We start from the raw sequence: 17086 nt of genomic DNA on the forward strand, positions 1-17086 counted from the left end.
GCTGCAGAAGGTGCTTCTGAAATTCAGGAGCGTGGGATGCCCAGCCTGTGTTCCAGTCCTCCAGCAACAGATGCTGAAATATAGAGGTGAGTGTGGATTTCATGTTCTTTATTCAGCTCATAGTAGTGAGGAGGAATGCAAGTTCCCCCAGAACATCTGCTTTATATACATTATTTACACAATGGGCCCCACGTGATTGGCTAATTCCGGGATTCACCTGTAGGCCAATCAGGTTGCGGGTTCACTTCCACCTGGAGCTGGATTGGGTGGCTCCTGTGGACCAATCAGACTGCTGCATTCTGAATCCTGTTGTTCTAGGACCAGTCAGACTGCTGCAATCTGAATCCTATTGTTCTAGGACCAATCAGACTGCTGCAATCTGAATCCTATTGTTCTAGGACCAATCAGACTGATGCAATCTGAATCCTATTGTTCTAGGACCAATCAGACTGCTGCCTTTTGGATCCTATTCAACTCAGTACATAACAGATGCCCATTCCTCAACCATGGTAAACCCAATATTGGGGCTTTCTGCACAATTAATTACCAATGGACGTATCTTTCGATCACCATGCTCTCCTTGGGCACATAGATGTGCTGTTGCTGGCACAGGGTTTTTTCCATCAGCACGGGCCCTCTCTGTTTGCCCTCTCCCCATTATGCCCTTTCAGCCAACAGTTCTGGTGGTTTCAATTCCTCTGCCAGGCTTCTTTCTATTATACTTTTTATACGATGCTGCCTTCTGTTCTTGCTATAGACTTAACATTTTTGGTTTTTGCAGTCCACAATTATGAAAAGGTCGGAGTATAGATTTCTTAAACCCATCATCCCACTCAAAATGCCCTTTTATTCAACAGGCGTGCTTTGTTTGAATTTCCGGTTCCATTTTCTTCTTTATTACCTGCCCCCACCCTCCTTTTTACCTTGGGAGTCTGAGCTGGGATTATTTTTGTGCTCCCAATTAAGGAACGTTTGCCTCAGAAATGTTAAGCCAATCGCAAAAACTAATCAGGCGGCTTCCGTAAGGAACTGAGCCTCTGTCCCCACTGCGTGAACACCAGCCCTCTGTGTATTCTTCGCGCAACCGCAGCAACACGGCAGTGGCTAACCCTTTTACACTGCCGATTTAACTTTGTTTTCCACTGGGATTCTCGCTTCAGCTCTTATGCCAGACAGCATCCATGGCATCCCGAGAATTTGTTTAGCTATATTTCAAATCCACAGTGACGCGAACAAATCCACACATAACATAAGCGTGTTTCATGGCTTTCACTTCCCCGTAATCCATTCTTGTAGACTTCTCTGCTGTGCTCCTCGCTGTGACATCGGAGTATAAGCCTTAATTTAATGTTGCCACAATGACAGGCAGAGGCCGGTGTATAGTAGGGGATCCTGCATACGGAAAAGACTTCTGGAAAGTGTAACATAAGAGCCACCTGAGCATTCCACAATGAAGCTGCTTCTAAACTAGCTCTTTTTCTGGAATGCACATGCTTTGTTCACGCAAACACACACGCGCCCCCCCCCCCCCACACCGAGCATCCGGATTACATAATTGTAAGCTTGTTTACATTGCAGTGTTTTGCCCTCCCATGTTTTTTATACCTGACTTATGGCAATTTTTGTGGAAAGGCGATGTGCTTAATCAGGCCTTTAAGGGCTTCTGTGCCTTTAGTTTAACATTTCCTGTTTGCAAAGGCCAGAAGAGGGCGCTTTAATTACTGGTTTCTTTTCATTTTGTCCTTTTCATTCCTATAGCAAGTATGAGAAGAAATAATCAAAGCCCCTTTGCCCCAATTCCAGCTTATTTTCCAGGGATTCGGTAGTATAGGAGGACTCCCATACGTGACCAGGTGTGACGGCCTGGGAATCCGATTCAGAGGCTGAACCGGAGGAATCCCAGCCTGCACAGGAGTCCCCGCCTCCAGGGCCGGCTGAACTAGGGCAGGGCCTTGATTCTGAAGTGCCTGCACCTGTGCCAGATCCTCAGGAGCAGGCACCAGGTGAATCCACTCTGGCTCCGGAGGTGGTTGAGGACTCAGTGCCTACAGGTGAGTCTCCCCCTGGGTCCAGTAACCCTTCAGCCTCTCCTGAACTGCAGAGGCTCAGGGCAGAGAGGCGAAGGGAACTGGTTTCTCCCAGGAGGAGTGCTCGCCTTAAAGCCAGGAGAGGCGGGTCTCCTGGGGGCCAGGACCGCCCCTGGCCTCAGAGAAGATAAAGGCCAGTCAGCCCGGTCCCAGGTTGCGGGAGCAACATCGTTGAAGAGCTGTTTCGGCCAGCACCCAGTCCGGTTCCCCCAGAGTTCCTGTCCTTGCCCGGCTCCTCGCTGTGGACCCCGCTTCGCCCGTGGAGGACTGTCTGCCGACCCTTGACTCGGGTCCTGGACCTCGCCCCACGGTAACCTCCCCCTTGGACTAGCACACCGGGTAATACTACCGCAGCCACATATGAAGAAGACAGTGAAAATACAGTGTATGCAAAACACATTGAGAAAGAGCTCACACAGTGAACAGCTGGGTGTCTCCTGTCTTCAACTATAATACCAAATTATTTACTTGCAGGAGTGTAAGCACTGATGTAGAAGAATGAGCCACTTGGAGGATCAAGCTGACAGCCACCTTCATTTGAGGGGAAATCTCTTTTAATATTAATATGTATTAAATTTATCTGCTTGTGGAGAAGAAATTCGCTGTGGATTTTAATGTTATATTTCTAACTTACTGAACTCTTCCCCCCACCCCCGACTTAAAATCCACATTATTTCAATTCAGAGAAATAGCCCTGCAGTTCCAAATAACTTGTCTCCCTTCAGCTTGATCAGCCTTGGCTGTTTTAATGAATATTTACTCCCTTGCAGTACAGCTCAAGACTGCTAAGCTGTAAAATACTAGATTACTATTTTCATTTTCTGCATAAAGCTGTTCTCCCCCATTCCACATCCTCATTCAGTAATGGAAAAGATAATTAATGTTATGCTGTAATTAAGTTCATTATTATTTTATTGTTTATACCAATATAGCACAAGGATTTGCAGGTTTATTAAACGGCTGGAAAATTAAAAGAGATAATGGTGTGGGTGGGAATAAAAAGATTGGTATAAATTCAAACATTGTGTTCTCCTGTATTAGTGCCACAGCAATGCAAGCTGACCAGTCTATCATAATTCACATTTGCAAAACGGCATGTGTTATCACTTGGCACTTGTCTAATCAAGATAGAACCATGTACTTCCAACATGTATGCGAAAAGGCAAATTGTCTGTGAAGGATTTAAAGCATGGAGCTTGCAATTTAAAGCATGAAGCTCCACCTCTCATTGATGAATCCATTTTCCCAGGGACATTGATGAGTGTAGTTTTGGTGTGCTTCCTCCTGGGTCAGTATTCTTACAAGCTCTGTTTAGTGAAAATGCTGTCATCTTTGCTCTTGGATACAGACCAAGTAAATGTCAGTGAATGTCTTTATAATTTAGGCTGTGACTACCACTGAAACGTGCAAAGATGTCACTGAAGTTTGTTCAGTGGTTGCAACTGGTTTAGAATTTCAGACCTTCCAAGTGTCCCTATTTTCCAGGGATAGTCCTGGATTTACAGAAGCCATCCTGGTTTCTGATTTGATCATTGAATGTCCTTCTTTTCCTTAAAAAGGTAAAGGGACCCCTGACCATTAGGTCCAGTCATAGCTGACTCTGGGGTTGCGGCGTTCATTTCGCTTTATTGGCCGAGGAAGCCGGCATATAGCTTCCGGGTCATGTGGCCAGCATGACTAAGCTGCTTCTAGTGAACCAGAGCAGTGCATGAAATGCTGTTTACCTTCCCGCCAGAGCGGTACCTATTTATCTACTTGCACTCTGATGTGCTTTTGAACTGCTAGGTTGGCAGGAGCAGGGACCAAAAAACGGGAACTCACCCCGTTGTCGGGATTTGAACCGCTGACCTTCTGAATGGCAAGTCCTAGGGTCTGTGGTTTAACCCAGAGCGCCACCCGTGTCCCTTAGGATGTACCTATTTTCATCGGAGAAATGATGGAGGGTATGGAGTTATGGGACCCCCAAGCCAAGGAGATAAGTAACTATACAACCTTTAGAAGACATCTGAAGGTTGTCCTGTATAGGGAAGTGTTTTTTTTTTATGTTTATAGCTGCTTGCATTCCAAATAACACCAGTCTCAAGGCTTTTCCATTGTACGGTCTGAGCTGAGCTGCTGAGGGTGTAGCTAAATATCAATGAAAAAGTGGACCCCTGTGAGTACTTTGAGTTTTGTGTGGGGCTGCTGAGCTCACACACTTTCATGAGCTACATGATCACAGTGACACTTTTTCTAAGTGACCTGGTTGGCTGGCATCTGTCTGTTTCAGGAGACAATGGAAGAATGTGCCTTCAGGGCTGAAGTCAAACCGTTGGAGAGTTACAGCGCCTGCTGTAGCTGTAGAGACCGATACAGGAGAGACATGTTTTGTTGCAGCTGGAATAGATGAAGGCATCCGGTTGTGCTGATGCAGGTGCACCACGGCGTTGCTTCTCTCTGTGCTCCTCCCAGTAGTCATTCCTCCTCTGGTTACTGCTGTGGATACAGGACCTCACTGATTATCTCCAGGCACTGGATTCCCACATGGTGTGCTTGATGTTGCCAGCCTTCAATGTCAGGTTTGCAGACCTCTTTGTAGTACAGAGTTGGTCTGGTGATCACAGGTAAGGAAAAGTCTAGTTCATGTTGATCCCTTGTCGCTTGAGACTGTAGCAATGCTTGGAGTGACATGCCAAAAGTTAAATATAAGCTACATTCAATTTGTTGTAAAGAAGACACTTCAGAACTTTGCTGCTGGCTGAAGGGGTTGGACAGGACATTTCAGAAGTAGCATGAGAATCCGGACGTATACTATATCCTGCTTCCGGTATGACAGCTCCCCTTTGACTTGTGCCACCTGAGACAGCTATTTACTCAGTCTAGGAAAAGCCAGAGTCATAACCCTGAGTCATACAGCAGTACAGTAGCCAAACTGAAACAGAGGCAGTAAGGCAAATAAGCTAACAATAATTATATATTTATAATTAATAGGGTGCTTTAGTGTTGGCAATCTTCACACACCTGTCTTGGTAATCTTTACAAGAGCTCTTTAAGGTGCTGTGTTATCTGATGAAAATAAGAGGAAAATATCCACAGGAGCTAAAAAGAATAGCTTGCTCTTGGAAATCGCCCAACCCATTTCAGACTTGAACTTCATTTTGCTACTGCAGAGGAGAAGAGATTTTCTCCCTTTCAATTGCTTTATGCCTCTCGGTGGTGATCTTTTTATAGCACCTGTGGATATGTTCTTCTTGTTTCATTGTTAGTAAATGCAGTTGTCTTGCTTCTGCAGTATTAGTTATTATTGCAGAATATATTGCAGGAGAGGGACTGAGAGATAGTGACTTGCTTAGTGTTCTTTAGCCTGCAATCTTAACCTCACTTACCTAGGAGTAAAACTGTTGAATTAAATAGGACTTCTGAGGAGACATGGTTAGGACTGCATTTAAAGCCCGTATGAGCGAAAGTGGGATTTTCACTTCTGGATAAACAGGCATAGACATGCAATGTGCAGCGTGCCACTGAGAATTTGTGGGCTGCCTATCAGTCTTGGACTTGGGAGATCTGGCTTCCAATGGCCATTCAGCAGCCATGAAAGTGACTTTGGGCCACAAGTCTCTATCTTTCACCCTTGACTGTTGTATGGATTCTATGCCTTTGCACATGGAAACACTGCCCTAAATTCCTTTGCTTTCAAGACAAGAACAATGCTACAAAAGACAAATGAATGGAAGGCTGAGATAACATTTGAACCTGGATCCCCTTCACCTCAGCGTCTTAGGCACTAGGATCAGGTACCAAAATCACTGCCTGCCAACAACTGCAAAGGCAAAGGCAAAGGGACCCCTGAGCATTAGGTCCAGTCGTGACCGACTGTGGGGTTGTGGCGCTCATCTTGCTTTATTGGCCAAGGGAGCCGATGTACAGCTTCCAGGTCATGTGGCCAGCATGACTAAGCCGCTTCTGGCAAACTAGAGCAGCGCACGGAAACGCCGTTTACCTTCCCGCCGAAGCGGTACCTATTTATCTCCTTGCACTTTGATGTGCTTTTGAACTGCTAGGTTGGCAGAAGCAGCGACTGAGCAACAGGAGCTCACCCTGTCGCAGGGATTCGGACCGCCAACCTTCTGATCAACAAGTCCTAGGCTCTGTGGTTTAACCCACAGCGCTACCTGCGTCCCACATGGGTGCAAAAATGGGTGCCCTACCCTCTTAAACAGTTCCAGGCAGAGGGTACCTTGGACAGCCCTAGAGAGCCGGCATGGTGTAGAGGCAAGTTTGTCAGACTAGGACCAGGCAGACCAGGGTTCAAATTCTCACACGGACAGAAAGCTCATTGGGTGGCCTTGGACCAGTCGCTATCCCCGTCTCTCAGCCTAGAATTCCTCACAGGGCTGTTGTGAGTATAAAAAAGAGCAGCGGGTGAACCAAGCACGTCACCTTAAGCTCCATGGAAGAAGGTTGGCATATAAATATGTCTTCTTGGTGGTGGCTGCTCCCAGACTTTGGAACTCCCTCCCTAGAGAAGCCAGACTGGCTCCCTCCTTGCTTTCCATCCACCAGCAGGTCAAGACCTTATTTCAACAGCCTTTTGGCATCTGACTGCTTTCAATGAAAGGGCTGGTGGTGTGCTGTTTTATGGTCATTATCTGTAGGTTTCTAATCTATCTATATCCATCTAGATAAACTCTATTAAAGTTTAATTGCTTTTTAATGATTGTTTTTCCCTATGTTTTTCACTGTTCTTATCTGAATTACCTATATATTTGTCAACCTTTCCACACACACCCTTTGAGGGAAAGTTGTGATTTTTTTTTCTCTGTGGGAAAATTTTTACTGGGGGGGGGGTTCTGTCCTCGTTTAACGAGTGCTTGATACTAATTAACAATATTTTATTACTTTTTGTAGGAGAGTCTGGAGCCTCTACCACCTTGCCTCCTCCTGCTGTATGCCACCTTGAGCTCCTTGGAAGAAAGAAGAAAGGTGGCATATAAATGCAATTATATATACTGTGTGTGTGTGTGTGTGTGTGTGTGTGTGTGTGTATACACACACACACACACACATACACACACACACACAGAGAGAGAGAGAGAGAGAGAGAGAGAGAGTATAGGGTTGCCATATGTCAAAAAGTGCAAATCCGGACAGAAAAGTTGAACTTTTTTCTTTTTTGCAAAGTTGTCAAGCTGCTTTCTTTTCTTTTTTTTTGCTCAAAGTTCTTGAGCTTTTTCGGGGGGAGCGGCAAAGTTCTTGAGCTTTTCTTACAACCCTTTTCTTGCAAGCAGCTATTCCCAGGTACCTCTACAGTGGCCAGCCTTTCTTTTCCTCCCCTTCACCTTTAGGAAAAGTTGTTGTGATTTCTTTCCCTGTGGGGGTACTGGGTGGGTGGGGGCCGGTTTCTGTCCTCGCTTATCAAGGATATTTGTGGGTTTGAGCCCCCATGTGGTCCCTTCCAATTCTTGGTAAGACTCTATTTTATTTTATTTTATTTTATTGTAGGGGAGCTTCTGCCTCTCCTCCTGCTGCTGATGCTTTATGTCACCTGGAGCTCCTTGAGAAGAAAGGCGGCGTAAAAATGTAATCACACATAAACACACACGCTGACAAAGCAGGCAGATATTCCTTTCCTCCCTCCTCAGGTATCTTCTTCTTACTTCTTCTTTGGCGATCACTCATAGCCGAGTAAGATTGTCTTCCATAAACATGGTTTTAACAATGAGTCCGTAGGTGACTGTGGAGGCCAATCCTGGATCCACACGTCCTTCCACAGTGGGAACATAGGTTTCCGGGCAGAAGTTGATCACGGTGAGGGTTTGCCAAGCGTGCCTTCCTCTTAGCACGTTTTTCCCTTGCGTCCTAAGTTCAAGTGACTTCAAAGCCCATGACACCTTTGGTAAAGGCTCTTCTCCAACTGGAGCGCTCGCAGGCTAGTGTTTCCCAATTGTTGGTGTTTATACTACTTTTTTTAGATTTGCCTTGAGACAGTCTTTGAACCCCTTTTGTTGACCGCCGGCATTACGCTTTCCATTTTTAAGTTGGGAATAGAGTAGTTGCTTTGGAAGACGACAATCAAGCATCCACACAACATGACCAGTCCAACGAAGTTGACATCGAAGAATCATCACTTCAGCATTGGTGATCTTTGCTTCTTCCAGTACACTGGTATTAGTTCGCCTGTCTTCCCAAGTGATGTGTAAAATTTTTCGGAGACACCCTTGATGGAATCTTTCCAGGAGTTGCCGTTTATACAGTGGTACCTCGGGTTAAGAACTTAATTCGTTCCGGAGGTCCGTTCTTAACCTGAAACTGTTCTTAACCTGATGCACCACTTTAGCTAATGGGGCCTCCTGCTGCCGCCGCACGATTTCTGTTCTCATCCTGAAGCAAAGTTCTTAACCCGAGGTACTATTTCTGGGTTAGCGGAGTCTGTAACCTGAAGCGTATGTAACTTGAAGCGTATGTGACCCGAGGTACCACTGTAAATGGTCCGTTTCAGAAGCATACAGTAAAATTGAAGTTACAGGTAGGTAGCTGTGTTGGTCTGCCATAGTGGGGGGGGGGGATCTGAAAAGAAGTGTGCATGCACACGAATGCTTATAACAATAACAAACTTAGTTGGTCTCTAAGGTGTTACTGGAAGGAAATTTTTTTTGAGTAAAATTGAAGTGCAGAGTGTTTTGAGGACCGGGACATTCGCGGGGAAACCAAAACGCTTGTTTACAAAGCTATTGTACTGTCAGGTGTGCCGACCTTTCCCCACACACCCCCTGAGGAGAAGTTTCTGATTTCTTCCCCTCAGAGTGTGTGTGTGTGAGTGGGGGATAGTTTGGCGTGAGGAGGGGACCGCGCGTTGTGCGGAGGCGCCCCATCCTCGCCCTCAGCGCCCCGCGCTCGAGGCGGGGGTGGGGCGGGGCCGCGCGCTCCCGCTCCCTCGCCGCGCAGTCGCTCGCGGCCATGTTGTAGGCGCCGGGAACGAACTGGAGAGGGAAAGGCGAGGGAGAGAGGGAGAAGAGAGCGCGCGCGCGCGCGAGGGCGGGCGCGTGTCTGTATGTGTATATATGTGTGTGAGGGCAACGGCGGCGTCGGCGGCGCATCCCATGGTGCAGCGCGCCGGGAGGGAGGGAGGGAGGGAGGCCGGCTGGCTGGCTGAGGGACGGGCGGAGCGGCCTGGGAAGCGGGAGAAGGAGCAGCTTTCTCCTCCTCCTCCTCCGGCTGAGGGAAGCGACCGGCGGAACGACCCGCGGGGGAAGGGAAGGGAAGGAAGGAAAGAAGAAGAGGGAGGCGGGCGAATGGACGCTCGGCTCTTATGATCGTGGCGCCTCAGGGCTTCGCCGGGTGAGTCTCTCATCCCCCCTCAGCCGTGAGGGGAAAAGGAGGAGGAAAGGCGGGGGCGGCCAGTTTGGAAGGGAGCGTGGATGCGTGTGGGGAGGGAAGAAGCGGTTGTGGGAATGGGGTGACGCTGGGGTGGGGGCTCCGAAAGGCGCGCCCTCCTCTTCTCCCCTCCTGAGGGAAGGCAATGGAATAACATGTAAACGGGGAGTTTTCCATCCCTGAGGGTCTCTTTATGTCACACACACAGAGAGAGATGGAGGGTTGTGGGGCAGGGCTCCGCCAGGGGGTGTGTATGGGGTGGGTGGGTGCAAAGGTGAAGTGGCCGTGGCTTTTTGAATGGGAGCGAGAGTTGTGTGTGTGTGTGTGTGTGTGGAGGGGGAAGCGTCCCCCGAGGTGTTGTGATTTGCACGTCAGCCGCTGTGGTTTTTGTGTGTTTCCACTAACAAAAGGGCCCATCCGAGCTCTGCAAACTTCGGGGCTCTTTGATTTCTCTCTCTCTCTCTCTGGAATCGCGAAGGAAAGAGAAACCAAGCCGCTTCCCCCCCCCCTTTTTTTTCTCTCTCTCCCCCACCAAAAGCAGGGAAGAGGAAACGAAGCTGCCTAAAAATAATAAACCTTTCCTTTGGGTGATCCACACCCGGCCGCCGCCCCCGCCTCCGTGTTTTGTTCCTGACCCAGCCTTTGCGATGTGTGGAAGAAGGAGGTCCACGGGAGTTCGCGAGGAATGCCGTGTAGGCCTTAAGTGCCTCTGGGGCGTGTGAAGGGGGTCGCTTGTGGGGAAACTAAACGAAAAGGGCGGGGCGGCCCTCCAGTCTGGGATGCATCCGTCCCCGAAACACGCTTATAACCTGTAGCATGGAGAGTTGTGGATCGGCGTGTGCATCTTGAGCAACACGGGGAGTGGTGTGTGTTTGTGTGTGTGAGTGGGAAGGCTGCAAGGGAAGTTGCTGAGATTTCTTGTGTGCGCATCTTTTGGCCAAATAGTAAAAAATTCAGGTTGCCTGATCCACAGGGGGAAAGGGTAGCCTCCGAAAGGGGGAGTGTATGCGTGCTGCTTGTGTGTTTTGCGGTGGTGGTGGTGGTGTGTTATTCACCCAAGGCAGGTTTCTTTTGAAAGATTTTGAGGAGGAAAGGATCCAAATCCAGTGTAAATACACTGAATCACCCTCTCATCTTCACACTCTCCCCACAGTGAGATGGGCACAGCGGCAAAATAATCTTAACTCATTTCCAGATCATGTGTATATAGTAAAATTAATCCAGAATTTTGTGCGTTGTTCCTCCCAGCCCATGTTTCTCTTTTTCTAACTTTTAAATATATTGCTGGTTTTGCATTTATTTGTTCTAGATTAGTATATTGGCCAGTTCTAACATACAAAGCTAGGGATTTTGTGAACTTGGCAGATCTGTATTACTTGAAATACTTTTTTTTTTTTTTAACTGAAACTACTTTATTCCAGTAGTATAGGCTATAATACCAATACTGGGCTCTTGTACTGCTGATCTGCAGTTGAGTTTCTGGCAATATATGTAGTACCATAATAAAGATATTGGAAGGGAGTTTAAGCTGAAAGCAGAAAGTTTGCCAGTGGAGATTTCAGAGTTCATTGTTCATGATGTACATCCGTACTGCAAGCTTTCCACTCCCCCTCCCCACCCCCACATCTGGAAGTAGTTAGCTTTGATTCTTCCCTCCCCACACTCCTTTCTTAAATGACACCCTCTGTGTATGTTAAATGATAGAATTTATAACTTGTCCGCCATTTAAAGGATCAAGGCCAGCAACCTCTTATTTAATTTGTTCATCCTTTCAACTTTTCTTCATTTGTGCTTTACTGAATGTTGAGGCGAGAATTATGTCTCCTCTCCTTACTGAGTCTATAGCTGAACTGGGAAGTGAACCCAGGTGCCTGAGGTCAATTCTGTTCAGTGTATCATAGTTGCTTTCATTCCAGCTGCAGGGCCTGATATCACAAGCCTTGGCTTCCCTTTTGCTGACAGTCTCATATGAAGCTAAGTTACAACACTGCTCTTCATTGTGTATAATTGCACTTCTGTGTTATCAATTTGCTGGTTCAGGGTTCTGTGATACAAGCAATGATCTGTGATGCTGTAGTTCTTTATAACTGAGTAGCATTGTGTTTGTGTAGCAGCATCCATCCCACTGTGTAGTCAAGGCAGCTTTGCAGCATTTTGAATCACTAAAATGCATCATTTTTTGTGTGAAAACCAAAGCAGTTATTTAAATGCTTTAAACGTAGTTATTTAAATGCTTTAAACGGAACATCAGTTAATGTTCAGAGAGGAGATTTGTTCCTCTCCCCAAAAAGTAAAAATGTATTCACTTGCCTTGAAAAGTTCTAAAGGTCTTTATTACTGAGTAGAAGGAGGAATTATGGCATACATGTGGCATTTTCTTAATGCTGTGATTTGACTAACAACTGCACCTGCTGAAATTCTCTTCACAACTATTACATGTTCAAGAGCCCCTGTTGTTGATTGCATCTGGTCACTGTAGTCCTGTTTCCAGGGGTGATGTAATCATATCCTGTTTTTCAAGTAAATGGCATGGTATTAAGAGTGTGTTCTTATGTAAACGATTTCTAGTTTTTGAGGACGAATCAGAAGAGACATCAAAAGCAACAATTCAGTTTGTAGATTCAACAAGCCTCTTGGTGACAAAGGATGAATCGTAGAATCATAGAATCATAGAGTTGGAAGAGACCACAAGGGCCATCGAGTCCAACCCCCTGCCAAGCAGGAAACACCATCAGAGCAGAATCTTTTAATTTGGTTTTGATACTAATATGTGTAAACATTCAAGGAAGTTGGAAATTTCCATAAATATTGTTTCCTCCACTATTGCAAGAATCTCAGAGCATCAGTGTGGGTCTTTCAGAATGGCAGAAATATTTGGTATGCTGCTGCCTACAGATCGGAGATAATAGGATGTTGCAAATCCTCTCACATCTCTTAAGAACTGTGTATATGCCTTTCATCAAATATAGCAAACAATTTGTAAATTGAGTAATGGCACAGGAAAGTTGCTGATAACTGCCTTCAGAAGTGTGATGTAGTAAGATAGTTACTTCAAGAATCAGCAGTGTTGATTAAAAAAAAAGATGCTTAAAAGGGAGCTGTTAGAACTGAACATTTGCTGTATGCTTGCCATTGTTCAGTATTCATGTAGCTCTGTTACTAACTTTCTTTAAAAATATAACTAGAAGAGAGAAACTCAGGTTTGCTTTTGAAATTGTTTGAGATTTTTGAATGTATTATTAATATTACCATCATATACATATGAGAGGTAATGAAAATTGGTGTAGGGTATTGGTGAAGAGACATGAACTTACATTCAGGTAGGTAGCCGTGTTGGTCTGATGCAGTCAAAATATATATAAAAAATAAAAAAATAGTCCAGTAGCACCTTAGAGACCAACTAAGTTTGTTCTTGGTATAAGCTTTTGTGCGTATGAACACTTCTTCAGATGCACTACCTTCAGATACCTTCAGCTATTTGAAGAAGTGTGCATGCACATGAAAGCTTATACAGTGGTACCTCGGGTTAAGTACTTAATTCATTCCGGAGGTCCGTTCTTAGCCTGAAGCACCACTTTAGCTAATGGGGCCTCCTGCTGCCGCCACGCCGCCCAAGCCCGATTTCTGTTCTCATCCTGAAGCAAAGTTCTTAACCTGAAGCACTATTTCTGGGTTAGCAGAGTGTGTAACCTGAAGCGTATGTAACCTGAAGCGTATGTAACCCGAGGTACCACTGTACCAAGAACAAACTTAGTTGGTCTCTAAGGTGCTACTGGACAATTTTTTTATATGAACTTACATTGTACTTTGGAAGGCAACATTTGAGTAGGGTTATCCTATGGTTTATTGAACATGGGATCTCTTGCCCAACCATGGTTTCCTGTTGTGTGAACGAGCTATGCTGAGCCAGGGTCTCATGCTCCTCTTCTTCCATGAGCAAATGGAAAAGATGAGAGGTTTTCAATTTTAAGCAAGCTGTAGTTCCCTGTTAAGGCTGATATCTGGCAATAGTGGTTTGTTTAAACTCTAGTGAGAACCAAACCAGGATCAAACAAAGCTTTCTGTTCCTGGCTTGTTAAATAATTTAATAAGCTGCAGGACAGAGGTTGGATGCACTGTGGATTGCACTGAGATTGTTTAAAATTGGATAACTGAAGTTTCCTATTTTTACCTCCTGGTGTACAAAAGTGTGTGTGTTGGGGAAGCCTGAGGCTAACCACAACTTACTCATGTGGCTCCTGTTATGCCTGAACCATGCAATTGGGTTCAAATATCCACCGGATGCTCTTGTTCTTTCATTATTGTCTAAGCACATCAAAACATCAAAGGATGCACTTCAGTGTAAGCATGTGTATAGTGATGCACATTGGGGCACGCACACACACGTGTGTGTGTGTGTGTGTGTGTGTGTATACAGTGCTTTTTTCTAAAAAATGTTTAGGGGTACTCACATTTTCCTACTCATGTTGAAATACTGCCCCTCAATTATGCCAAACTTAGATTCACAAAATGTTTAAGGGTATACTTACCCCTGTGTACCCCCAGAAAAAAGCATTGTGTGTATGTATATATATGAGCACACACATGCTCATGGGGTCTGTACTGGTGGTCACTGAGCAGGAAAGAGATCTTTGAGTTGTTGTGGACAGCACAGTGACAATCTTGACCCAGTGTGCAACATCTGTGAAAAAGGTGAATGCCATGGTAGGGATAATTGGGAAAAGGACTGAAAATAAAACTTGCCATATAATGCTATTGTATAAATCTGTGGTGTGACTGTGTGCAATTGAGATTTCCTCACCTCAAAGATATTGTAGAGCTTGAGAATGTTCACAAAAGGGCAACCAAAATGATCAAGGGAATGGAGCAACCCCCCTGTGTGGAAAGATTGCAGCATTTGAGGGTTTTTAGTTTTGCTGAATGAGAGAATACATGATAAAGTTGTATAAAATTGTGCACGGTGTTGAAAAAGTGGATAGAGAAAAGCTCCCCCCCCCCCCCCCATAATGCTAGAACTTGGTGCCATCCAGTGAAGCTGGATGTTGGGCTGACGTACAAAAGAAACTACTACTTCACACAGCATGTAGTTATTGATGGCTTTAAAATAGGATTGTGAGGAGACTGCTGATGCATTCATGTTCAGCTTGTGGGGACTTAACATGGGCATTTGGCTAGCTGCTATGAGAACAGGTTGCAATGTTGTTAGATGGAGGAGCAAGTGTGTGAGCCTAAAAAGCTGTTCCTGATGTTCCAGAGTTGTGTGTGTATTGTGGGGGGAGTATTGTCTGAACATGTGCTATGTGGGCTTAGGCAAACCACGGTTCCTTTGCTCTTAACTGAAATAAGGAACATTTTAGTGGGTGTCTGTGAGAATTTCTGAGCTAATGTATGAGGAACCTTAAACAGTTAAAACATATTCTAAAATGCTGATTATTCTTATATGCATAAATAAAAAAGTATTCTGTTCTTACTACATTCCTGTGAAGAACTTGATAACAGTTACTTTTTTCAGCAGAAACATGCTCCATTCTGTTGAGGTGGGCTCAATTTCTCTAAAGGCATTTTTCCGATATCTGTCTGAGCGAGTAAGAAAAAGGCTTCTCTTCAGAATTTTCTTCTTTTTTGTGGTGTCTGCCATTCCCCCTTTCCACCCCACATGCTCCATAATAATAATAGGTCTGAAGATTGTGGAGGGTGCAAAATGATGGTTAGGCTGCCAACACATTTGATGATGCTGTCATTTGCAATGGCATCACATTAAACCTAAGGGAAAAGAAGCTTTGCTGCCACTGCTTATGATGAGCCCCTCAAGCCTGAGAAAATACTGAAAAATGTCTCTTTCTCATAGAGAAATTTGGTGCAATGGTGCTCACTGTCCTTTGTTTCCGTACTCACAGATTGAGTGGAGAATTTCAAAAGGCCATTTGCACTACTCTAATTGGAAGCATATTTGTGTTTTCTTTCTGGTGGGCAACTCACATATTGAAGTTTTTCACAATTTCGAAGCATTTCTATTTCTGTTTCCTTATTTCTTTCTAGACTGGTTTCTAGTTTCAACGTCTATATCTGTTAAACTGACTATTTCTTGTTATGTTAAATTTCACAATCATAAAGTGAAATTTGATCTTGCCGTAGAAACTCCGTGGAGAATCATTCAGGGTTTTTTTGTGCTTTTTTGGGTATTTGAATAGCTTCTCATCCTTTCACTGGTACAAGGAACAGACTAGTTTAGTCAGCAAAAATTCTTAAGACAAGTGGCTTTGAAAAGACCAGAGCTAAAGATCTTGCCTTGCTTCTCTTTTCTGTATAATGTTGTACTTGGACAACTCTTGTAAGTTTTCACTTTCCAGGAATGAGGAGTTGTCTTTTGCATTGGCAACAGAAAAAAAGATAGGAACACATCAATCTTCCTAGCTAGGCAATAACTGCCTTCTCTGTTCGTTGGTTAAGGGGAGGAGCAGGGGATGTTGTCCCAGATTTCAGTCCTGTCAGTTCAAATATTAAGCTGAAAGGTTGGGTTGAACCGATACAAGCTGTTGTAGGGGGAAGAAGCAAGCCACTACCTGCCAGCTTTCTCTTCTTTTTGGGAAACCTTTTGTTTTGATCCTCTGGATTGCAATCAAGGCAAGAAGAGTCTCAGTGCCCTGCTCCCCTTTGCTTTTGACAGATTCTAGAAATTCCTGCTTTTCCCCCCAAAGAATGGGGCATTGCAGGGGGTTGGACTAGATAACTCAGGGGGTCCCTTCCAACTCCACAATTCTACGATGCTGTGATTCTATGATTGCTCTGTAGGTAGAGGTATGATGCTAATCCTTTTGGTCTGGTTTGTTCACTTTAGTCATCTTTGGTTTATGTGTGCTGTTTAGTGTGTGTTTTTCCCCTTCTGATTTTGCTATACTGTTCTGGACTTTGGTGTTTGATGCTGGTGTGGCATGCCATACGGATGGACGGTGTTTTTTTCCTTCCAAGTATATGATTTATCCTTGCACCTCCTCTTGGCCTCTGGGATCGGTCAGCTGATCAGGCTGCCTAAATGGCATGCAGCAAAGGAGACTAGTGTTCAAAATGCTGTGATTTAGCTTTCTGGCTAATTGGAACTCTTCTTTAGGTGATTTGGGCATTTAAGTGTGCTTCAGGTAGGCACATAATATTGTAAGGGTTAGCTCAGATGAGTTGTCAGCAACAGGTTCCCCCCTTCCACTTGCTGGCTTTGCTCTGGAAAATGAATATCTGAATTAAATGTTGGCAATTTTGATAGCAACAATATTGTGAGCACACAGTGAGAAATTCGCATGCATGAGGAGTCCCTGTTCAACAATAAACTTCCATTGATAAGCACCCATATTCAAAACATATACTTTCCCTCTGCAATTTCAGAATTTGGACTCAAGCTTTTCTGATTTGGGGGCCATGTTGATTACCCATGTAATTTGATGACAAACTAGCACATAATTTGGTGTAGAATTAATTGTAACCACCAATACTATTTTTCTAGAAAAAGAGGTGCCAGAACTCACCGTGAACACCTCCCGCCAAATGCTCTGCTCACACTTCTAATAAGCTGGCAGACCAGAAAGGGGGGGGGGGGGCACAGGGCTGCTGTGATGGTCCATGATGGCAACTGGTTTCTTCCACTGAGGCATCCA

The 17086-nt window shown here is 45.0% G+C and overlaps 1 protein-coding gene across 4 annotated transcripts in view; it reads left to right on the forward strand.

Annotated features, from left to right (window-relative positions):
- Positions 1-9037: 9037 nt before the first annotated feature.
- The window catches only part of PTK2 (protein tyrosine kinase 2), a 189786-nt gene continuing 181737 nt past the window's right edge, over positions 9038-17086 (forward strand). For 2 of the 4 annotated variants that reach the window (XM_081012527.1, XM_081012516.1), the window contains exon 1: positions 9038-9115. The gene's annotated coding sequence lies outside the window, so the exon portion shown is untranslated. Of the gene's footprint in view, positions 9116-9205; positions 9405-17086 lie in introns of those variants that run through there. The other 2 variants (XM_081012526.1, XM_081012528.1) reach the window with 1 other exon arrangement.

Source organism: Podarcis pityusensis (genome assembly GCF_964106645.2).
Source record: "Podarcis pityusensis genome assembly, chromosome: 7".
NCBI lineage: Eukaryota > Metazoa > Chordata > Lepidosauria > Squamata > Lacertidae > Podarcis > Podarcis pityusensis.